The sequence below is a fragment of the Pogona vitticeps genome, chromosome 1, assembly GCF_051106095.1.
Source record: "Pogona vitticeps strain Pit_001003342236 chromosome 1, PviZW2.1, whole genome shotgun sequence".
In the NCBI taxonomy this organism is placed as follows: domain Eukaryota; kingdom Metazoa; phylum Chordata; class Lepidosauria; order Squamata; family Agamidae; genus Pogona; species Pogona vitticeps.
Window position 1 is genome coordinate 317,189,326 of NC_135783.1, and position 25,168 is coordinate 317,214,493.

The following is a 25,168-nucleotide window of genomic DNA, read 5'->3' on the forward strand; positions in this document are numbered from 1 at the left end:
CTTTTCCTAGCGTTATTGGCATCTTTAGGGAGCCCCGTCTTCTTATGATTGGTCCAAAGTACGATGGCTTCAGTTTAGCCATTTTCGCTTCGAGGGAGAGTTCGGACCCAAATCATAGTTGAAGCCGGACGTTTCTCCCAGGAGAAGCTGCTCTCCTTCTCGTCCCCCCCCCCCCCCCCGCCTACCCACCCTTCAGACAAGTGTGTCTCAAGGACTCCGGAAGTCGATAGCTTTATGTGAGTCTATCGATCAGGAAGGCACAGGGCTCAGCAGCTGCGGCCCTTCGGCCACTAGAGAGTACGCAGCCGCGGCGCCGGATTCTCCTCCTCCTCCTCTCGCGTGTGTCTGGGCGAGCCGCTTTGGGACGTCCCGGCGAAGGAACAGGTAACCTCCGCAGCCTCTTAGTGGGGCCGAATCCTGCCTTGGGGCGCGTTCCTTGACTTGACTTATTCAGTGGTGCTGTTCCTTTAAGCGGCTGGAGGATCCCCATCAGCAGCCAGCTCGGACTCTTTGGAATCAGGGGCTCCGCAGCAGCAGGTTGCAGCCCTCGTGGGATTGTAACGGGAGGAGGACAGAGGATGCCGTCCCTTGTGCTTTCCTCACTATAATAAAGGCAACCCTGTAATAACATGCTTGATTTATTTGATAGTGTCGTCCCTTTGACTTCCTCGCTATTACACTTTTTTTTCCTCCTTCCCCACTGAAAACAGGATGTTCGGTGGGACTTGCATTGCATCAGAGCAATGGTAACTTTAGAGTAAGTGCACGACGGTCCTCATAAGAGTGGCTCGGAGTGATTTTTAGTTGCAGGAACCCAGTCGATGCTCGGTCTCACTTGCCAAGAAGTTTCTGCAGCCCTCAACAGGTTAAAACTGGAATTTTATAGGCCCCTTGGCAACCCTGAACAATAATATTTTCCCTCTTTTTATGATGTCTTTGAACTGGGTATCATGTTTACATGAATTCTCAAATCCAGTAGTTAGTCTTAGCTAGTTATTATCTGATAATCCCAGCTGCTCTAATAATTGGTCCTAGGCTAGACCTATTATATCCCTCTCTTGCAACTAGAGCAAGCTCATCGGATCAGGGGGGGATTTGGTGAGTTAACTCTTCCGTAAGTTCTGTTGAATCAAATAGGTACACTCTAAAGCGAGTGGGAACTAAAATAGGCCTATTTGTATCAACACAATTGATTTAGAATTTGACAGTTTAAATTCTTGCTCATTCAGTGGGCCTACTCTAGTCTGGTTTACTACCTAAGCAACAGCACATCAGCTACTGAGTCATGGGAAAGTTATTAAGTGTAAACTTATTGAGTTCACATTAAAAATATTCTCACTGATATACTGGACCAAGTACTAATAGGTTAATTTAATCTATTAGCATTAGATTGATAGCATTTTAGTAATTATACAATAGAATTGGCCCTTCCCACTCCAGTGGTTGTAAGAACAGGAACTCCACTGTTTTTTTTGTTTCTTTTTTATGAGCTGTCACAAATGTTACGGGTGAACAATGACATGCCTTTTGCAAGTCTTAAATTTAAAACTTGATACCATTTGCAGTAGATTTGACATCCTGTGAGATATGGTGAAAAGGAAAGCATTGCCAGGTAGCGATTTATTCCAAGGCAGAAAAATAGTCACAGGAGTCTGGTCACTGACATGCTTCTACAGTATGTGGAACTATCTTGGAGGCAACTTGAAAAATTTCTCCCACATGTAGACTTTATAATATGTGAGAGCCTACAGTTCACTTACAGTATTGTCCTTATGTTCTCTGGAGTTGTGAGGCTGATATACTGCACATTTAGTTGTTTAAATGCTTTTATTTTTGTTCTAATTCGTACCTGTTCAGTTCCATACCTGAAAATAGAGACAGTAACTGTTTCTAATAGTATGTTTTAATTTTGATGAGATTAATAGAGAGGTTCAAAGAGCAGCTTGGAATCCTAGACTCGTTTACCTAGGAGAAAGCCGCATTATATCCAGTGGAGCTTATAGCTAATTACATAAGTATAGGAATGCATTGTTAGGATAAATGGAAGGCAAAAGCACAACCCTGATTTTCTTGTATTTGAATTTATTAAAGGGGGAAAGGTAAATATATAGGATAAAGACAACTGGTATGAAGAATTTGATCCAGTAAAACAATTAAAACTTCTCTTGTACCCGTTTTAGACATCGCTTGAATGGCAAAATATTAAATGCTCTGTATCTATAAGGAATTTAAGTAAATTAGTGTTCAAGGCACTATAATTCCTCCTTTGCTTTTGGAAGGATTTTTTAAATAATTATTCCATATTCCATAAAAACATGTGGCATCACATTCTCAGTTATGTTGTAGATGCATACATTGTACAGTATTGCAATTAAGAGACAGATTTCAGCATACCACATTGTTTTTCTCTCTTAGCCCCCACAAGAACAGGTGTCAGGATTAAGCTCTGTTTAAACAGCAGGTGGTATCCAGTTCTTCTGTTGACTGATCAGCTTCTGCTAGCAAAATGAGGGAGGAAATTGATTTCCCTCACCTCCCTTTTACAGTCTCTCAAAATCTCCTCAAGAGTTGGAGGCCTTCTGGAGTACTTCAAAATACTGAAGATGGGAGCAGATCTCATTGGCCAAAATCCTGCTGGAATAAATTTACATGGTAGAAGTTGATGACATCATCAGCTTCTGCAGGTAAAATTTAATTTAAATTTAAAGCATCCTATCCCCTTGTTTTTGGTTGACTCCTTTGGGCTTCCTTTTGCCATTGGGAAGCCTTTTGGAGGCTTAAGGTAGGCATGGTGGTGGGATTTAAGCACCAAATATCACTCCTGGATCACCACTGCTGAGATTGGAACATCCAGCAGCAATTTATGGCTGTTCAAGACTCCTGTCCTCCATCTCAAGACTTCAAATGGCTTCTCAGGGGCAGAAAGGAGCCTTAGGGAACATCTGAACCCAAAGCAGGAAGATAGGAAACTTTTAATTAACTAAAATTAAATTTTATTGGCAGAAGCTGTTGATGGCGTCGGCTTCCAGCATGTAAATTTAAGATTTTGCCCAATATATTTTTTAAAAGTTCTGTTACCTCTAATAGCCCAAATCTTTATCAGATCATGCCAACAGATCACAAATGGCATAACTTTTGGAAGTGAATTGCCCCAATTTAAGAAATCACTATAGATATTGTCAGTTGCATATTGCAGTGTATGATTCAGTATGCAATTGATAATGTTTACAGTAATTTCTCAATTTGGGGCAATTCACTTCCAAAAGTTATGCCATTTATATAGCTGTGCAAGAGGATTTAAGTCACTCTGTTCTGCAAATGTTTTATTCTCATTCATAAAAATCCTGTTATAGGGAGCTCCACAGGATAGAAAATTTCTGGCAAACATATATGTTTGTTTACAGAATATATGCAAATCTTCTCAGGGTTTTTTCCCCCCAAGTGGTATGTTCGAGAAACTGAGAACAATCATCATCTATTTTGCTTCATATATTTTGCTGGACATGCACTGTTAAAATATTGTAGGCTACCAGCATAAAACTCAAAATATTATAGAGTAGTTGGTCTTTTCTTGATCCCTTCTCCAATCCCATTTTTGCAGTGGTCTCCATTACTACGTTTTGAAGATTCAGGTCAATTGAGCAACATCTTTTCAAGGGTTTCTCTGTTTGCTCGTGTATCTTAAAATACTCTGTGAATGTTCTGGCCTTTGGTTAGAATTCCATAGGTGCAATCTTTACTATCTTTTATTTTCCTTTTTTAGTCAAGATGTCTTACGAGGATAAAATTTGGAACCTACACAATTTGCCTTGAACAGAACAAGTGTTGGCTTCCTGCTTTTGGTCATCAATCCATCAGTAATACAGGTAAAGCTCAGAATTGCTCTAAGTGTCAAATGATAGTGTTTTTCTCATGATACTTTTTTGGCAACAGCAACTGTCAAACAAGGAAAAAGCCCTGAATGATGAATATGTTTGATTCTAGAGAATCAAGCCTGCTGTAATATTAAAGGACTGTGGGATTTTCAGGCATTAAACTGAAATACTTATCAACTAGAATCCAACTGGTTACTTGTTGTTATTATGTGCTATCAAGTGGGTTCTGACTTAATGCTGATCCTATTCATTAGTGGTGTGTATAAGCTCCTATTGTTAACAGCTCTGTTTAACTCTTGCAAACTCGAGGCTCTGACATCTTTATTGAGTCAACCCATCTATTATTTAGGCTTTCTCTTTTTCTGATGTACCAGCTATGTTAGTATAAGTGCAATTATGTAAATAGCGGTAGCAAATTATTGTTAATTAACAAGATGATCACATCACTCATTACACACCAGATGTCTCTCCCCCAACAAAGTTTATTCCACGGGAGCATTCATACTGGAGGGGAGGGTCAGAAGTTTTTAATTTAAAAAAAATGCTGGCTGATGACATAATTAACGTTAAGTGGCATAGCTATACAAACAGAACTTCAGATGTTGTCCTTTTCAGCAAGAATTAATGGGGATGAAATACTGTATATGTTATTTAGCTCACAGTCTTAGTTACAGTATTTTCAATAGGATTTATGCTAAACAAGGTTTTCACCCCTTTTATATTAATATCTATATGTTTTATGGCTGAAAGAAAATACTAGAATTTTATTCTTCCTTTAAACACAAGGTTTCTATTTCATATTGTAAAATTCATAATTTTGCATTTGGATGAGTTACATTCATTGTGTTTAACCTTAAAGAGGGAGGGGTCTCAGACTTATCAAGTGGAAATGGTAAAGCTGATCTATGTAACTGTGGCAGTGTGCCTGCATGGTCAGAAGTTGGTTACCCTTGGTTACTGGATTACGTCTCCTTGCCCAGTCCACAGAAATCAGAAGAAGAAGCAGTTTCCTACATACAAAAGGATGTCAAAGAAAAGAATTCCACTCTAGTTTTATCTCTAAACACACTAAGTCTGCGTAGATATCTGTGCATACAGACTCATTAACTGGTCGGCTTGTTTTTAGTACTAGCACTTGAGTTAGATGAAAAGGAGTTAACACCATAAAGCAAATGGTGGACTTTTCTTGGGTACCACAAGCCTAATTGCTTGTGCCTGGCCAGCTTGAGTGTGAAGATCAAGGGACAGAGACCATGAAGTCATAGATTGACATTGGCAGGTAAATGTGATGAGGTAGTCCCATTTGCACCTTCAGCTAAATGTTGATGATGATGATGATGATATGTGGTCAGGTTGAGTCCAAGTTATGGTGACCTGTCTAGAGTTTTTTAGGTTTCAGCTACTTGGAAGTAATTTGACTAGTCCCTCTTTCTCTTGGTGCTCTGGACTTACCTAAAATGGCATGGGTGGCAGGGCATGTAACCCCACCAGCCACACATACTCTTGGTGAACTCAGCTAGCCCCTCTTTTGGGAGGCACAGTGGAGATCTGAATTTCCTATCTCTGCAGCCAGGTAGTGCAACCCACTGAGATACAGTGGTGTCTTGCTAGACAATGATAACCCGTTCCACTGAAATCACTGTTTAGCGAAATCATCATCTAGCGAAAAGCATTACCCCATCAGAATGCATTGAAACCTGTTTAATGCGATCCAATGGGGAAGAATCGTCATCTACCAAAGATCGGCCATAGGAAAGCCGCTTTGTGAACCACCAATCAGCTGTTTTAATAGCTGTCTTGTGAAGCTTAGGTCCCCAAAACACCCGTTTTGTGAGCACGGAGGGATCTGTCAAAATCGTTGTCTAGCGAAAATTGGTTTGCAAAGCAGGGACCAAACATTGTCCAGCAAAATTCTCCCATAGGAATCACTGTTTTGCAAATCACTATAGAGATCACAAAAAGTCAATGTCTAGCGAAAAAACTGTCAAGCGGGGTAACTGTCTAGCGAGGCACCACTGTACACCTCTTCACCTGAGCTAAACCAGGTGGCATCTTCAGTCTACACAGTTGCTTTTGTTTCTTCTGTAGAGAGAGCTCAGGAAATCAACAAGATTCTTAAAGAAACAAAAGGAGGTGGAGCAGTGATGTACCAAGTGATTTGCCTCTGCAATAGGATTCCTCTGTACTTTGCCAGAAGGAAAAGGTAGAACCTGCCAGGGTAATGGTAACACCGCAGGTAAAACTTGAACTGGGCCTAGTTAGCACAGAAATCAGAGGACTGGGGCATATGAGGTCAGTTGCTAAAGCCCTGAAAATATCCATAGAAAGAACCCACAAAATAATTTGTAAATATTTCATTTAAATGTTAAATAGAGACTGTGTACATATCCTATAAGCTTATGGCTGGAGGAGGAGGGGAGAGGAACCCTGGGCTGACTCACACTGAGAAACATTAGTTTTTTAGATTGTAACCCTCCCAGATTATTATAACATTTCGGTTGTCGAAGGTAGCCCTGAGTGAATCAAAACTAAGGTGTCTTGTTATATTTCAGATTAAATAGAAAAGTGAGTCTTCTGAGGAGGGAAGAGAGTATTTATTCAGGAGAGGTTAGTTTCTCCTTCCTTGAAAAATCTGCAATGGCCATCTGGTCTGACATCAGTCATTGGTTGAGTGCTCCCAGCAAAGTGCATGTGAATCGATTAATGAGATAATTCAGTCTGGCTTTTGACAGTGTCTTGTCTGAAAGGAAGTAGAACTAAGAGTCAGGTGAGATGCAGTTGGCCTAATGGGATAGAAATCAAGCCGAACTATATGATTTTTTTCTGTTTCTGACATACATGTTGTGTATCATTGTTCATGTAATTGAAGCAGTAGCATCTTCTTCTAAGAAGGTGCTAGCAAGCTTCAGAAATGCTCCAGTTTTGGGAAACTGCATCAAATCTTAATAATAATTGTGTGGAGCCTCGTGACACAGTGGTTAAACTGTAATACTGCAATAAGGACTCTGCTCACAACCTGAGTTTGATCCTGACCTGCTCAGATAGCCAGTTCAAGGTTGACTCTGAGGTCAGTAGATTGAATACCTAGCTTGCTATGAGGGCAGTGTGTAGCCTGCATAATCCTTCAGGTAAATTCAGACTTTTGGCAACCCTTTTCTGGGTTTTCTAGGTACTCAGAAGTGGTTTATTATTCTCTTCTTTAAGGGGAAAAAGTACAGAAACGAAAGATCTCCCTAAATAGCTCAACTGAGGATTGATCATGTTCATGGACTAGATAATGTAGATATTACCAGTGGAGAACAAAAACTGGAAGGAACAGCAACAATCCACTGTCAGCTTTTAATAGGTCATGTTTCTTTTTCTGCTACAGTTATTTTGCCACCAAGCCCAGGAACATAGTGTGAAGGCCACATGCATGTTACATTGTGCGCATCCTCACCCTGTCATTAGCTGTAGGGAACCACATCAGAAACATATTTACCCAGCCTTGAACTCCCTGCAAGAGTGATAGGCTGTAAATGTAATAAGTACAGTATCATCATATATTGATTTACATCCCATTTATGTTAAGTGTTGAAGCTCTGCTTCAATCTATAGCATTGGTGTACATTTTCAATATCAGGTAATCACTTAGAAATTGTTATTCAGTGTACTGTTCTTCTGAAACATTTCAATTGCTACTATTTTATACTTGAATTTAAGATATAAATATCTAGTTCAGTGTATGAACATTTTTTAAAATACAGAAAAAGTATTAATACCAGAATTTTCTATCTACGAAAGAAAGGGAAATACAGATGTATAAAACTTCATTGTTGTCTCCCACTGTAAAGCAGTTTTTCCCCTCCATTTGTCCATAATTTCATTGTTTGTATCTACCCACATATTGTGTAAAAGGATATAGATCCACGCCTATATCCTTATGAAATAGAATTTCCTTCTCATTTGGCTCTACTAACAGGAGTGCACATATGATTAGCATACTTTTATTGCTGTTAAAACAAACTGTGGTTATGCTTACAAAGCCAATAAAAATATTCAGGTGTGGCATTGTAGCAGGGAGTTCTAATATCTTTATTGGAAGTTCTTGTCTGCGCCATTGTATGTCTCACTTTGGTTTCCAAATTAATCTCTTTTTGCTGATCCTGAAGAAACTAGCATTTACTTATACTGATAGGCTCTGGAGAGTGTATACCTCATGCCTAAGGCCAGGTCACAAAGGAATATTTCATTAAGTGCATATGTAAAAAATGAGGGGCCCAAAATATCTGTGCTCAATATTTTTGCTTAAGGTTTCCATAAATTTTTCTTAATTATCAGTAGTGCATATTTTCTTGGAGGAGGAATAACAGAAAGCATGTATGTCATTGTGGATTAGTAGTATATTCTTAAGATGCATACTGATTTGCAGACAATGGTAATAAATATTAGCATAGAATGTGTACTGTATATGTAAAATGTATCCTCTGTTCTGAGAATATTCATGGCATAAGCAAAACCTATGCAACCTCAATAATCCTGTACATGTGGAACGGATTTAGTTTGTAGCAGATCATGAAAAGGTGCTGTTCAGTCTCTACAATATCTGGAACCACCAGATGGGGCTGTGTACCAACAGTCTGAATCTAAAATGACAAGGAGTCTTGTGGTGCCTTAAAGACTAACATGTTTTATTTAGCATAAGGTTTCATGGACTGTGACCCACTTCATTAGATGCCTCTATAAAAGTTTATATACCCACTGTATTATCCAGTTCATCAGTTGCATCCCTGAAGGGTTATGCCAGATCAAACCTACTTGTCTTGGTGAGCATTCGGGCAGAATCCTGTGCATTCATTCTGCTTCCTCAGCAGCCAATTGCCTGAGTAGCCTAGTGTTTGCAGAGCTTGTGCAAGGAATTACCAGGTAGGCTCACTGCACAAGCCAAAGCCTCATTGGCTTCAACAGATAATTTCCATGGACTTCTGGCTGAGCAGCAGAGGTTCGGTGGAGCTGTGGTAGCAAAGCATAGTTAACTGGAGTTTCACCTTTTGTTGTTTTCGCTGCAGTAGACTAACATGGCTGTCCCCCAAAATGTATGCAGTTTGACCCAAATAAGCTTGCATTAGGACATAACATCCAGGAGGCTGACTTTTTCGAACCTGTACTCAGGATCAAGGTGTGTGGTTACTGCCAGAACAAGTGAAAATGTCTGGCCCAGGTATTTAAGAACTGTTTCATGCAGGTAGATGTTGGAATAATATTAAATGCATACAGCCATGGGTACATCTGCAAGAAAGGGCTTGGAAAATGTGCACAACTTGCCAGCATAAAGAGCGAATGCTGTGTATTGCCAGGCAATCTGTCTAGTTTCCAGATGTTACAGTTGGTTGGAACACATTAATGGTTAGAGGCTGATATGAATTATTTTATACATCCCTTGCTTAAATATTAACATTAAGTGGTAAACATGCATACAGTAGTGTTATAGTGGAGCAGCATTATTGAGGAGAGCAATGAATACTGCTTGTCAATACATGGAATTCCCTGAGTATGCTCTCAGTACATATTTTCCACTCTGTCCCACAGGTACACATCACCTTGAAAAATCTTGCAGGGTATCAATTGGTGCACAACTTCACTTTGGGAATCCTGCATAATTGTTTGTTTGTTTGTTTGTCTGTTTGTCTGTCTGTTTGTTTGTTTGTTTAGCAACCAACCACCTGATTTAGTGGCAACCCACTACTCTGGGCAGTGAACAAAAGAAAGCAGGAAGCTACAAATAATGAAACCAAAATGACAATAGAGAATAAATAGCGTGATATGGATGACAGGTAAAATCCAAACGAAAACATCTGGTGGCGGTCCAGTATAGGTCTGCAATTACTCCTGCAGTGGTAGAATATTTTTTTAAATACTTATTTGTAAGTTCTGCCTTAACCAGTTTTTTAAAGATGCCAAGGGAGGGAGGGGGCTGATGCAGCTCCAGTGGAAGGGCATTCCACAATGAAGGATCCACCACTGAGAACTCCACTTCCTAGTTAATGTTCTTTTGACCTCTCCCAGAATGGCCACCTCAAGAAGCATGGCCTGGGAGAAGCAGGTGAATTGGGTAGTTAGTCTTTGGGAGAGACACTCTGACAGGTAACAAGATGCCAAATAGTTAAGGGCTTTATATGTTAAAGCCCAAACCTTGAATTTGGCCCAAAACCAACAGGGAGCCAGTGCAAGCAGGCCAGGATTGAGGAGATGTAATCAAATTTACCAATTTAGCTGCCCCTGAGATCAGATTGGCCACTGCATTTTTTGACCTGCTGATGTTTCTGTACTGTCTTCAAGGGTAGTCCTGCATAGAGAGCATTATAGTAGTATATTTTTGAGATTACCAGCACAAGAACCAGCATCATCATGGTTTTCCCTCCTGTCATTTGCAATATATGTGTTTCTTCAAGCTTTCATACTACAATGTGCTTTCAATAATTTTTGTGCATTTAAAGTGCTTTAATTGCATTGATACTATTGTACAGTGGTGCCCTGCTAGACGCTTACCCTGCATGACGTCGAAATCGCTTGACAATGACATTTTTGCGATCGCTATTGCGATCGCAAAATGATGGTTCCAATGGGGGAAATCCGCTTTACATTGATCAGGAGCCTGTTTTCTCCAGCTCTGCAAAATGGCTTCCCTCCCTTCTCAAAATGGCTGCTTTCTGGCTCCGCAAAATGGCTTCCCTCCTCAAATTGGCTTCCCTACCTTCTCAAAATGGTTGCTTTCCGGTTCCGCAAAATGGCTTCCCTCCGCAAAATGGCTTCCCTCACTTCTCAAAATAGCTGCTTTCTGGACGGAAGCTTCGCATTACAGCGATTGTTAACAGCTGATCGGTGGTTCTCTATGGGCAATCTTCGCTGGACGATGAGGTATTTCCCCCATTGGAACGCATTGACTGGTTTTCAGTGCATTTCAATGGGTTGTGTGGTTTTTTTTTGTTTTTTTTTTTGCTTGACGATGATTTCACTTAACAGCGATTTTGCTGGAACGCCTTATCGTCACCAAGCGGGGCACCACTGTAGTATTTTAAGTAGCTGCTTTACATGTAGCACAACTATTATGTGGAACATTATACAACAGTCACAAAACACTTCAGCTTTAATTTATGGTTGGATTTAGGAAGAATGTCATATTAGCATTCTGCTGTCTCTTAAAACCTCTTGGCTGTGTCATAAAAGGAAACTTCTTTGAGTGAAGACTTCTGTAATTTACTTCTGTCACCCAAAATCTAGGTGACCTTGCTTTGACTAGCAGCATTGTAGTATAATTATGCTCCTGAGTTATATCTGATATCCCTAGAAGAAAGTTTATTTTCAAAGGTTATGGATTTGGTTCTGTCATGTCATTGTGCCACACAGAGAACAGGAATCTGTAGAAGTCTCTGCTGATATTTATGCAAGTACAAACGAATGCATTCAAGCTTCAAGGAACAGTGTTAAATGCAAGGCAGGGAAAGGTAATGTTTTGACATTTGTCAAAGTGATTGAACAAAACAACTTAGAATTCTGTTGAAATAGTACCTTTTTTCCTTGTTTGGGTTGTCTTTGATGGATGAAATAAATTTGAGCTCCTTACTTGGATATCATTGGCTTACAGAGATTAGCCATATGGATTTTCTTTAGCATTTAAACTCTTGTGGTATTGCACAATATTTTGAATAGACAGCTTCTAAGAGTGGAGGTGGGGCAGGGGGAGTTTGGAGAAGGGTTGCTGCCTGAACCATGGCATGAAAAGAAAAATAAACAGGGAGGGAAGGAAAGAAACACAGAGATTTTGCTAGGGGTTGTAAGGTATTTGAAATACATATGAATATGTATTGTAATAAACTGTTTTTCAGACAATAAGGCTCCAAATCATTTTAACAAACTTATTCTTTTCATAACTCCCCTTACCAATTACAGTACAGCCACATTCCATAAAAGTTACTTTTATTGACTACAATAATGCCAGTATGGCCACAGCCCATGCTGCCTGGGTGATTCTGGACATCATAGTCCAAAAAACTAACTTTTCAAAACTTCTCTCAGCTGTTGTCTGCTACAACTAGGGCCTGCAGTGGTCAGTTGTTTAGCCAGCTAGTTGGATCAATCAAATTAAACAACTTTCAATCAGTGAAATGCTCCCAATTGTGAAGCGGCAGATTTAAGCAAGAGTTCATATTACAAATAAATTAGTGTTTGCCATCTGCATCTTTTACCTCTTAGGACAGGTTTCCTTCTTTTAAGTCACATAAGAGCAGATGCCCCTTATAAGATAACATAGGATTTCTTGTAGGATTGACCTGGCTAGCACAGCTAACAGGGAAAGCTCATGGGAGCTGAACTCTGGCAACACTCAAGAGGGCCAAATGTTCTCCATACCTATTCTATTATTCTTGCTTCAACACATATACAGTGGACCCTCGACTAACAGACAGCTCGACTTACAGACTTTTCGAGTTACAGACTTCTCTGGCTGCAAAATTTAGATTCGACTTGCAGCCAGAGAATCGACTTACAGACCAGAAAAAAACCAAAATGGAATAAAAATAGAATAAAAACCACTGGTTATGGGATTAATCGGTTTTCAGTGTATTGTAGGTCAATGGAGATTCGACTTACAGACTTTTCGACTTGCAGCCACCATTCCAATACGGATTAATTCCTTAAGTGGAGGGTCCACTGTAGGTGTTTGTTTGTTTTTAAAGGTGTGCGTTTCTTCAGAAATACTATTTTTGCTGGAAGGATTATTATTACCCATGAGACGGTTTCCATCACTTGGTTTGTAGCTCCAGAATGCTTTTTGTAATAGTTAGTTCACTCAAGTACATATGATCTTTTAAAAATGAATATTGTACTGTATTGTAGAAAAACTACTCCCCATGTTCCTAGACAGGAAGGACTAAAATGATCTACAAATTACCATTACAGTAAAATAGTATGCATGCCATTACAGCATGAGTGTATGCCCTTTGATATACAGTGGTGACTCCCAAGACGAATTTAATTCGTTCCACAGTTGATGTTGTCTTGCGAAAAATTCGTCTTGCAAAATGTGTTTTCCCATAGGAATGCGTTGAAATCTAATTAATGTGTTCCTATGGGCAAAAAAAGTCAGAACAAAGTCAAATTTGGTTTACAAAGGGTTTATTAAGAGCTCTTTAAAGCCATATATATTGTGCAGATGATTTTAAAAATTTCAATCAAAAAACTTTAACTTTTTAAACATCATAGAAAAAACATTTAAAAATCAGCAAACATGAGGCAGGAACAAAAAACGGAAAACATTCATCTTGCGAAGCTCGGCCATGGGAACATTTGTCTTGCGAGTCATCAACCCCATTGCCAAAACCATTTGTCTTGTGAGTTTTTTGTCCTGCGAGGCATTTGTCTTGCGAGGCACCACTGTACCTTTTAATTAAGAAATTAAAAAGCAGTTCTAATTAGACTTAGAAATGACAGATCGCCTGTTGCTTCCAAAGCCAGGCCAGTTGAAGCTGATCAAGGTAAGAGGTTGTGGGATGGCTTTTTTTAAAAAAAAGCTGGCTGCATTTTTCTGTCTCAGAATTCTTCCCTCCCGCATTGAAATCATTGGGGTTGGAACTGATCCCACTAACTCAGTCCCTAGACATCCTTGGTTTGATTGGTTGTATGAGCCTCGTGGCGCAGTGGTTAAAACGCTGTACTGCAGCTAAAACTGTGCTCACGACCTGGGGTTCAAATCCCAGGTAGCCGGCTCAAGGTTGACTCAGCCTTCCATCCTTCCGAGGTCGGTAAAATGAGTACCCAGCTTGCTGGGGGGGCAATGTGCAGCCTGTATAATTAAAATTGTAAACCGCCCGGAGAGTGCTTGTAGTGCTATGGGGCGGTATATAAGTCCAATAAATAAATAAATAAATAAATAAATTATGCCCACAGAGCTTTACACAGGCATCACTAGGATCTCTGAGCTGGCTCTCTTGTGGCTGGCAGACCATGTCTAGTCTTGTAATGTAGAGGTGTCTCTATTACATCCTAACTCCACTGGATGAATTGTTAAAGGGATTAAGATTATTCTGCCTGTATCTGTTTACCTGGGAACAAGCCCCATTGGGACTGATAACTGAATAGACATATAAAATGTGAGAATTTTGTAGCTAGAATTGTGGCTTCTTCTGATTTTTCACACATAGAGACACTCACACATATACATCTCACAAAGAATATGCTCTCTCAGTCTCAGTTATAAATACTGAAAATAAATTACAGCAAATGCTTTTTTATTTTGATACTTAAATGACAACAGGCGGAGCAAGCCTATTGTATGAATAAGCTTCAATGCATTGACGGAGAAAAAGGTTTAGTGGTTACAAGGTAGTGGAAAATTTGCTTTCAGTACATCCTTGTATAGATCCTGTTTAGAACAGATGACACCCCATCATGTTCAGTAACACATCTGTCATCAACTTCATTCTGACTCTGCAAGCCAAGCAGTTGCATTGAAGCTTGTAGCTTGCCTTTTCAAGCCACCAAGAGCTTCATAACTTGGCCATCAAGCATAGAATTACCCCAGCTGCACATAAACTGTTCAGCAGCTTACTGTAGTTTTAACTGTTTCTTCAGATCACTCTTCTGATTATGTATGTGTTCACACTTGCGCATAAACCACAGTTTTTGGTTTAAAGGGAATGGGGGATTACCAAGACTTTCAGGGAAATCCTTCCTAGATTATAAATTAGCCAGTATCATGCAGTAGTTATAGTATTGGACTAAGCTTTTTGAGTCTTGATTCTTGTCACTGTTAAGAAACAAGACTATGGGGGACCTTGGGGCCAGTCCCTCCCTTTCAGTCTGATCCTGCCTCATATTTTAAGGGCCAGATGAAGTGGGCTGTGTATATCACCTTAATGTTACATCTGTAAAATTAATAATAAATTAAGACAAATTAAGATTTGTGTACGTCTTTGCAGAATATTATTTATTATCTTGATTCCTTTAGTTGCAGTTTGACCATGATCACATAAAATGCAGTTTGCATTGATTTGCTTGTTGGTGGGCAGAAGTGGTATCCTGCATCCTCTTATTTACAGTAAAATTAAGGTTTTGTACCAGGCCTTTTCTCAATTGCAACTCCCTGAAGAATTGGGCGAGGCACATAGCAAATAATTCAGTGAGTTGGATACCTGGCTGTGAAGCTAGAGGTCAAGGGTTCGGTTCCCTCACTAAGCCTCCCAGGAAAAGACCTAGCCTGTGTGACCTTGGGCAAGCTGTCCAAGAAGTGGTTTTACCATTCCCCAGAAGAAGGAAATGGTAAAACCGCTTCTGAGTAAACAGACAATATCCTAGAAAGGGGTGCCATAAGTTGGCATTGACTTAATGGCACATCATCATCGTTCTTTCAAAACAAAAATATTGAGGTAGTTGGCGTTCTGCAACATGGTGGATTCGAATTAATAAATTAATAAATCAAATCACCGCCAAGAATTTTATTATATTTGTTCATATTCCAGAATTGGATTACTTATTAATTCTAAATCATATAAAGTGCACTTGTTGGAATGCCTCTCCCAGAAATCAGCTATCCATTCCACCTGCTCCTCTCAGTCTATGTTGTTAAAAGTGGCCACCTTGAGGGAGGCCAAAAAGGTGAATATGAGAAATCATGCCTTTTTAGTTGTGTCCCTTAGTCTCTGAAACAAAATGCCAACAGAAGTACAACAGGCTTCTTCCCTCCTTATCTTTAGAAAGCTGGCAAATATGGAATTATTTAAAGCTGCCTTTAATCACTGAATCTCCTGGGTGCTTCATTAAAAATGCTAGATTTTTAAAGGGCTATTTCTATTTTTGACTTAACTACTGTATGTTGTACTGCAATATTTTTGAATTATTTTTTGTTGTTGGGTTGGAGGGGTGCAAGTTTTAATCTTTAAACTGCCCAGTGTAGACCTTGCATTAATGGGGCAGTATATGAATCAAATCAAACCAACCAATCAATCAATCAATCAATCAATCAATCAATCAATCAATCAATCAATCAATCAATCAATCAGTCAATGTATTTGTTTCATAAGCAGGACAGATACGTGTCTTTCTGTAGACTGAAGTCAGTGTAAATCAAGAGGATGTCATTGACTCACACATACACATATTTAAATTACTAGTGTGATTCCTACTGTCCCTCACATTAAATAAAGATTAAACAGTGAAGCATACAGTGCAGAAAGCTGTGTCATTGGTCAGGATACTGCTACTGATTCCCTTCTCCCTGCTTTCCTTTTCTTCTTTATTCAAATTTCGTGAAGTTCTGCAAACCTTAGGGTTTCCCCAAAGCTCTTGATACAAACCTCTGTATTTGTCTGTTTTACACCCAAAGATTTGATAAACTCTCTATGATTCTAGGTTTTAAGGGCTGGAAATTTTTTTAGGGTTGGAAATCTGTTTCTTTTGCTTTGTTTTGTCTAGATTGGGGACAAGACCACTCTTGTCCCCAATCTAGAATAAACCAACTATTTTTTTCCAGTGGGATGCACACCTCGGTCCTTCTGATATAGCAAGATAAGGAGGCACAACGCTCTTGATATAGCAAAGAAATTCTGAAGCCATATAGAACAGCTTTTGGAAAAAATGGGGGAAAACCTTGCTTTCCCCCCAATTTTCCAGTTTTTTTTTTCCAGGGCTCCGCATCTCTATGTGTGGTGGCTGGAAGAGCCAGGATTCCCTGTTAATAACTCCTTGGTCTCTTCCAACTCTATGACTCTATCCATGGACATGTCAGGTACTGTCTCTCTGGAGGATGGATATGGATGTGATGGAAGGATTGCCATTGCTCATAAAATCCAAGGATGCCTAGCCCTTCGCATCCATATGGAAACAAATGACACAGCCAAGAAGAACTACAAAGAAATCTCAGCAGACTTTGAAGCTCTAGGAAGGAAACCCATAGAAAAATTGTGCAGAAAATTTTCCAAACCACATATCTGTCTATGCCTGGGGTCCATGACTCCCAAGGGGATTGCAAAGTGTTTTCTGAAAGATCGTGGGTTGTAGCCCTTGTCAAATAATTTCTTTCTTGACCTTTCAGAGTGGGATATTGAAGTTTGTATGTGTATACAGGCCCTTTAGGGGAGAAGGGAGCCTCTATTTTCTGAAAAGGGATGACCAGGACTATTTTTTACAAAAAAGAGAGGAAAAAATAAGAAAGAAAGAAAGGTCAACATAAATATACAATTGCTGCTTGTTTGTTTGTTTGTTTGTTTGTTTGTTTGTTTGTTTGTTTGTTTGATTGATTGATTGATTGATTGATTGATTGATTGATTGTTTGATTGTTTGATTGATTGATTGATTGATATACCATTCATCTGGCAGCCAGGACCACTCTGGGTAGTTTACAACAGTAACAAAACCATAAAATAACAAAATAATACAACATCACATTAAAGTGCAGATTAAAATATCATACTGTAAGTAAAAAGCAAAGCAAAGCATGCTGCTTATATACCGCCCCATAGTGCTTTAAACACTCTGAGCGGTTTACAAGTTAATTATGTGGGCTACACATTGCCCACCCACGCACCCCAGCAAGCTGGGTGCTCCTTTTAACAACCTCAGAAGGATAGAAGGCTAAGTCAACCTTGAGCCAGCTACCTGGGATTGAACCCCAGGTCGTGAGCACAGTTTTGGCTGCAGTACAGCAGTTTAACCACTGTGCCACGAAGTGAATGACAAAGTGAAAAAACACAATGTGTACAATTAATATAATTAATAGCATAAAATATGCCAGCATATAAATTAATGCATTATTGGAGATACTGTTGCATCGGTAGTCGTTTACTCCAGGAAAGAGACCTAGATTCATTTTTGTGGACTCCCAAACCAACTAAAATGGTTGCTGGACAGTGTTCCTAAATTTTCTGCAGGGCCAAATTCATAATTAAGGGGATTACCTCACTTTCTTGAGAAAAAATAATGCATGGCTGTGTAGCTTTCAGCCTCCAAAAGTAAAGGGATATCATGGTTCATTGAGTTAGTGGCAGAGAAGGTGTGTATTGGTGTTTTAAACTTGACATTTGTGGAATGAAATGAGAGTTAAAACAAACTGGGCACACTTAATTACCATGACCATAATTTTGGGACTGACATCTAAAACCCAAGTATTTGCTTATTCAGCAGTTTAGAAGATTTTTAGGCTGTGTAAGTTCTTCAGTGAAGCTGCCAGGTGGTACAGATTGCAAAACATCAATATGGTATGCATAACTATGCAAAAACAAGCAGAGCAGGGAAATAGCATTAAAAATCTAGCACAAAAGCAGCAGCATGGTATTTACATTATTCCTCACTAAACCTGATTTACTATAGCCCAATACTATGTAGTCCTTGGATCGTTGACATGCAACACAATAAATCTCCCCCTAATCTTTCTTTACATTGCTACAAAGCCTCTCTTTTTTTCCATTTCATTATGTTGTATATTTTGGTTTGTAGACTGGAAATGTGCTTCTTTAAGCAAGCATATTCTTTAAGTAGAAATTCTAGGAGAGTCCCCTGTGCGTGGCTAACAATCAGCTGTGTGGGGTTGAAGTCTTAGATAAAGTTAAAGCCTGAGTATATAAAAAAGATTGTTAAAATGTCAATGTAATGAAAAGTCAGAAAATAAATTACGTCTGTTATTAATTTTGAATTGTATTCAAACATAGAAATTTGTAGCATAGATGAAAGTTGATTACAGAGAGATAAAGTTCAATTTTATTCTGAGATAATTGTTTTATGTATTTTACATTTATTTATAAGATTAAATAAAGGCTTGGAATTCTCAATATAAATCACAGTATGGTCCCAATGGATGCCAAGGTCAGCCCTTCACTTACAAGGCACATTATTTGAGGAAAATACAAAGTGAATAAAATGATATTGGAATTCTTTTGCCTTTGTACACAGAGGCACTTTTTAGTGTGGTAGAGCACTAAAGTCTATCTATGTTTTGATAGCAAGGCCATTCATACCGATATACAGAAGCAGGTAAATACTGTTTGCTAATCTATATGAATCTGTTACATGCTAACTTAATTAATTAATCTGTTAACTGCTAACATGCTAACATGCTCTGAATTATGGAGAAAGCCAGAGAGTTCCAGAAAAACATCTACTTCTGCTTCATTGACTATGCAAAAGCCTTTGACTGTGTGGACCACAGCAAACTATGGCAAGTTCTTAAAGAAATGGGAGTGCCTGACACCTTAACTATCTCCTGAGAAATCTCTATGTGGGACAGGAAGCAACAGTTAGAACTGGATATGGAACAACTGATTGGTGCAAAATTGGGAAAGGAGTACGACAAGGTTGTATACTGTCTCCCTGCTTATTTAACTCATATGCAGAATATATCATGCGAAAGACAGGACTGGAGAATCCCAAGCCCCAATTAAGATTGCTCAAAGAAATATCAACAACCTCAGATATACAGATGATACCACTCTGATGGCAGAAAGTGAGAAAGAATTAAAGAACCTCTTAATGAGGGTGAAAAAGAGAGCACCAAAAATGGTCTGAACAACAACAACAACAAAAAACAACTAAGATCATGGCCACTGGTCCCATCACCTCCTGGCAAATAGAAGGGGAAGATATGGAGGCATATCTTGGTCTCCATGATCACTGCAGATGGAGACAGCAGCCACAAAATTAAAAAACACCTGCTTCTTGGGAGTAAAGCGATGACAAACCTAGACAGCATCTTAAAAAGCAGAGACATCACCTTGCCGACAAAGGCCCACATAGTCAAAGCTATGGTTTTTCCAGTAGCGATGTATGGAAGTGAGAGCTGGACCATAAAGAAGGCTGACCACTGAAGAATTGATGCTTTTGAATTGTGGTGCTGGAGAATCGCGAGAGTCCCCTGGACTGCAAGGAGAACAAACCTATCCATTCTAAAGGAAATCAACCCTGAGTGCTCACTGGAAGGAGAGATCCTGAAGCTGAGGCTCCAATACTTTGGCCATCTCATGAGAAGAGAAGACTCCTTGGAAAAGACCCTGATGTTGGAAAAGCGTGAGGGCAAGAGGAGAAGGGGACGTCAGAGGATGAGATGGCTGGACAGTGTCATCAAAGCTACCAACATGAATTTGACCCAACTCTGGGAGGCAGTGGAAGACAGGAGGGCCTGGCGTGCTCTGGTCCATGGGGTCACGAAGAGTCGGACACGACTGAACAACAACAATAACAATGAATCTGTTTATGAGGTGTCTTGTAGAAAGTGACCAGTTATTCGGAAATATCTTGAAGTGGTCAGTTATTCATCACAGCAGGAATCCATAGCCAGACTGTATCCACTCTAAAGCAATATTAACTTTATCTAACTTTAACTAAAGCAGTTGTTTTGATAATCTTCATATATTTGAGCGCTGAAGAGTTTTCTTATTGAATGTGGTAACCATACTTCCATTTAGTAGTCCTTTTGATGTCAAGTAAATACGTTCAGCCAAGTCTCAGATAATTTATGAAATTTGGGCCTTTCAGTTTTCAGTCTTCAAGACCCTAATAGAGATGTAAGTTGTGGTGCGCTTTTTTTGCAGTATTTTAGTTTATGGTTGGATTTCTTATCTTAGAAATATGAGAAGCTGTCTTATATAGAGTCGGATCATTGAGTGTGAGAAGCTCCTTGGAGTTTCAGACAGGATCCTAATTCCCCGGAGATACTTGGGATTGAACCCAAGACATTTGTGTATGCAATACATGTATCCCACCAAACTATCATTCTTTTTTTTTTTTACTGTTTTTACATTTACATATTTTTTGAATTTATGAGGCAGTATAGAAATACTGGTTTACAAAAGGATGACAGTATAATTTTTAAACATTTCTGTTTGTAGAAAAAAAGCAGTATCATCTTGAGTCTTACTCATGGTAGAAATTTAATAGCAGTCTATAACTCTGATAAAATGCAATAGAATTTGAAAAGAACAACAATGAAATAATAAAAAAGAGATACAGAAGAAAAATTATATTTGGCCATAATTTGTCAAGCTGATTGTTAGTCCAAAGTCTTGGCAGGCCTTGCTAAAACGATTCATGAGTTGTTGGAGGTCTTCAGCAGAGTGGGCAACAATTAGTGCAGGGAAATCGCCCCAGAGGGAGACCACAGCTGCGATACAAGGACATCTGCAAGCAAGATCTGAAGGCCTTAGGAATGGACCTCAACAGATGGGAAACCCTGACATCTGAACGTTCAGCATCACGGCCTTTCCCAATTTGAAGAGACTCTTGTCCAGCAGGCTGAGGTGAAGAGGCAGTCACAAAAGCAATAAAATCAGGGAGCTGGACAGGGGACAGATTGTATTTGTCTTCAGTGTGGAAGGGATTGTCACTCTCAAATTGGCCTTCTCAGCCACACTAGATGCTTTTCCAGGTCCTCCATACAGAGCAAGTTACCATAGTCTTTCTAGACTGAAGGATGCCTAACTAATTTGTCAAGCCATCATAGAAACGATGGAAGATTCATGTAAAATGGCTTAGCAAACAGCATCTCAAATTAAGATGGAAATACTGTACTTTGTATGGAAATACTTATTTGAATATTTATTTAATTCCTTGCTTCCTTTCTAAATGTAGTAACCTAAATGCAGTGGGCATCTTTCCCATTGCTGCCACCACACACTTATTTATATGCTACTTTTTCACAAAAGCAGTACACAACATATTGAAAGAAATAACAATACGTAGTAAATACTAAAAGCCTGATGAGTTTTAAGTTCTCTGGATCTCAGAACATATTCAGTGGAGGAACAATTAAAAGAGTTTGCCTCAGGAGACTGATGAATATTGATGGTTTCTTTATGACTCTTGGTGAGTTTCCTACAGGGTGAATAAAAATCAATAGTTTCTTTTAATCAGTTTAAATTATGATTTAAATCACTAGAGTGATTTAGAGTGGTCATGTTACCAGATAGGTGGGATATAAATTAAATTAATTAATTAATTAATTAATTAATTAAATAAATAAATAAATAAATAAATATTTAAGTTTTAAAAATTGATTTTTTATTTAAATCATCATTTTTTAATTATTTTATTTATTTATTTATTTATTTATTTATTTATTTATTTATTTATTTATTTATTTTATTCGATTTATATCCCGCCCATCTGGTCTGGTCGACCACTCTGAAATCATAAAACCATCATAAAACCAGAAATCACCCTGGTTTCCTGTTGTATTAGCAGGCAGTTCTGTTGAACACCTGGTTGATCTCTCGAATGGGGAAATGATGGTGATGAAACAAATTGGACATCAACCTGAACAACTTCTGTAGAAATTATGGAGCAGATATGACATAGGCTAAAGCACAAAGGAGAGTCTACTTCCAAGTCGTGGTAGTAGTGAAGAAATTATTCTTCTCTGCTACCATTACATCTCCATCATCCAGCAGAGCTTTCTCAAGTTGTCAAGGGCCTCTTAACACTCTGGCCAACAAGATGAGACCACTCAGGAACCTCTTGTGAAGAACAGTGACTCTTCGCATGAAGAGTGAGGTTTGCAGCTTGGGCATCTGCCTGGACCTGGATCTCACCATGGAAACCCCAGGTGGCATATGTGGTCTTGGCAGTCCATTTCTGTCTTCGGAGAATTGCCCAGCTGCATCCCTCTCTTGATGTGGGGGCACTCACGACGCTGATTCATGCCCTCGTAATCTCAAGAATAGACTACTGCAGTGCTCTCTGCGTGGGGCTACCCTTGAGGCTGATTCGGAGACTTAAACCAGAATTTGGCGGCCAGATTAATAACTGGGGTGAAGAAATTCCAGCACATCTCCCCCACTCTGGCTGCCCTTCATTGGCTACCGGTTTGTTTCATCATCGACTTCAAGGTTATGATAACATTCAAAGCCCTAAACAGTTTAGTACCTCGGTATCTGTCAGAACGCCTGCTCCCAGCCAGATCTGTCCGTAATACTTGTTCCTCATGGGCAAGGTGGCTGAGGACCTTGACCCCAAAGGAAGCCCAGAGGGAACGAACAAGAAACCGAGCCTTCTCGACGGTCGCCCCCCGCCTATGGAACAACTGGCCCATTGAGATTCACCTGGCATCCTCGCTGGAAGGGTTTAAACGAGCATTGAAGACAGCTCCTCCGTCAGGCTTTCCCAGAGCATTAAGATCTCTGCCTCCCTTTTACCATCCTTTTTGTCATCCTCTCCATCACCCTTTTTACCACTTTTATTGCTATCTGTTTTTATTTACCCTGTTTGGCTTATATTAATTTATTTATTTTTATTGTGTTTTAATATTGTTGTTTATACTGTTGTTAGCCACCCAGAGTGGCCTGGTTGCCAGATGGTACGGGGTACAAATTCAATCAATCAATCAATCAATCAATCAATCAATCAATCAATCAATCAAGTACAGTGGGGTCTTGACTTGAGAACTTAATCCGTATTGGAAGGCGGTTCTCAAGTCAAAAAGTTCTCAGGTCAAATCTGCATTTCCCATAGGAATGCATTGAAAACCATTTGATCCGTATCTGCTCTTTTCTGTCCATAGAAACTAATGGGAAGCTGCTATTCCGCCTTCGACCACTAGAGGGGGATATTTTGTTTCTTTTTTCTTAGGTCAAGAAAGGTTCAGGGAAGGCAGGGAAAATACGGTCCAGGCAGTACAGTACCAGGCAGTCTGAACCAATCCACTCTCTAAACGCTGGGAGGAGTGAAGAAGCAGACAGGCACCCTTTTCACTGGCCAACAGTTAACTGAAAGTTCAAATTTTGCACTTTCCCTGCCTCCCACATGGTTTTTTTCAGTTCTTAACTCAAATCTAAGTATGTAAGTCAAGTCAATATTTTCCTATGAGAGTGGTTCTTAAGTCAAAATGTTCTTAACTCAAGCCGTTCTTAAGTCAAGACCCCACTGTATGCTAATTGTTATTAATTTAAAGATTGTCTTTTAATAGTTGTAAGCCACCCTGGGAGATAGGTGGCTTAGTAATAATAATCTTTGAACTAAAGAATTGAAACGGATCCTATGGATCATCAAGTCCAGCCCCTCTCAACAATGCACAGTGGTTAAAAACAAACAAGCAAACATATTGAAAAGGAAGGTGGGTTATATTTGAAAGTCAAGAGATCCCTGACTGAAAATCTGAAATTTCTTGACTGAAAATCCCAATAAAGCTATTCCCCCACACCTTCTTTCCTGGCAGTGTGGAAGATATTTGTCACACTACTCCCCTTTTGCTTAGGATTGCTTTGGCCGTGAACAAATCACTTCATCTTGTTCATTTTCTGATTTCAAAGTCTGATTGTTGATGTTTGTTTTGATTTGGAAACCACTTCTTCATGTCATTTTTGCCAGTACAGTACAAGGTTATTCAGTCTGTGCTATGATGTCAGGACAATGAGAAGACAGAGTTCCCCCTGTGGAGCTTATCCTGTTGGGAACTGTTTTCCATCTCCGTGTTAAAAAACGTGAAATAACTGGGGGTGTAATTGTTCTTCCCATGCTGCACTGAAGGTGACTGCTGTGGAAAGGCACTGGGTTATGCTAATTAAAATACGATTTTCCCCTTGAAATGTAATTTGATCCATTCCATTGCCATCCTGGTAAGGCTAATATTTGCCTCTAGCCTGTTTTTTAGGAATTTGAAGTGTTATTATGGTCTCTGAAGGTTACTAAATAATAGATGAATTATGATTCTGCCCCATCATCTACCATCATTTATCTATTTCACATTCCAAAAAAAAAAACAAAAAAAACCCCCACATTTACAGGTGATGGCAAATACTGTTGTTTCTCATGTGTAACTTTATACAGGGGTGAGTAGGAGGCTGAGCCACCACAGTAGTCATATTACAGAATTTGCTGTGAAAGTCATTGTACTTAATTCTTTGGTTATATAGAAGCCATCATAATTCTGCCAGCTGCTTTTTGATCTGTATATGTTTTGTCATCTTTAGAAATTTTATATCTTAAACTATTTAAGATTTGCCTGTATATGCTTTTTAAAAACACAGAGAAACACTATACACCATTTAAAATGACATTTCAGCTGCTGTGATGGATAGAAAAGAAAAAATTCTACATATATTGAGTGAAAAATAGGAACTTCGGAAATTTCAGTGTGTGTATATAGGGTAGTGAGTTAGACTACAACTCTTATGAAATCTGGGTTCAAATTAATCTGGCTATGAAGCTTATCAGACGACCTTGGGCCAGTGTGAATGGGCTCAGCCTCCTCTTCTTTGCTCTTTCCTGACACTGATGGGACAACAGTTTCAGTCTTCAACATCAATGTGTCTTTATTCTTTAACAAATCAGTGGAAACA

General features: G+C 39.2%; 1 protein-coding gene across 8 annotated transcripts in view; it reads left to right on the forward strand.

The window, feature by feature from the left end:
• Nucleotides 1–233: 233 nt before the first annotated feature.
• Nucleotides 234–25,168, forward strand: part of MIPOL1 (mirror-image polydactyly 1) — a 233,386-nt gene continuing 208,451 nt past the window's right edge. For 3 of the 8 annotated variants that reach the window (XM_072986393.2, XM_072986392.2, XM_078392515.1), the window contains exons 1-2: nucleotides 234–384; nucleotides 3,764–3,866. The gene's annotated coding sequence lies outside the window, so the exon portion shown is untranslated. Of the gene's footprint in view, nucleotides 622–801; nucleotides 866–1,086; nucleotides 2,685–3,763; nucleotides 3,867–25,168 lie in introns of those variants that run through there. The other 5 variants (XM_078392513.1, XM_078392497.1, XM_078392506.1 and 2 more) reach the window with 5 other exon arrangements.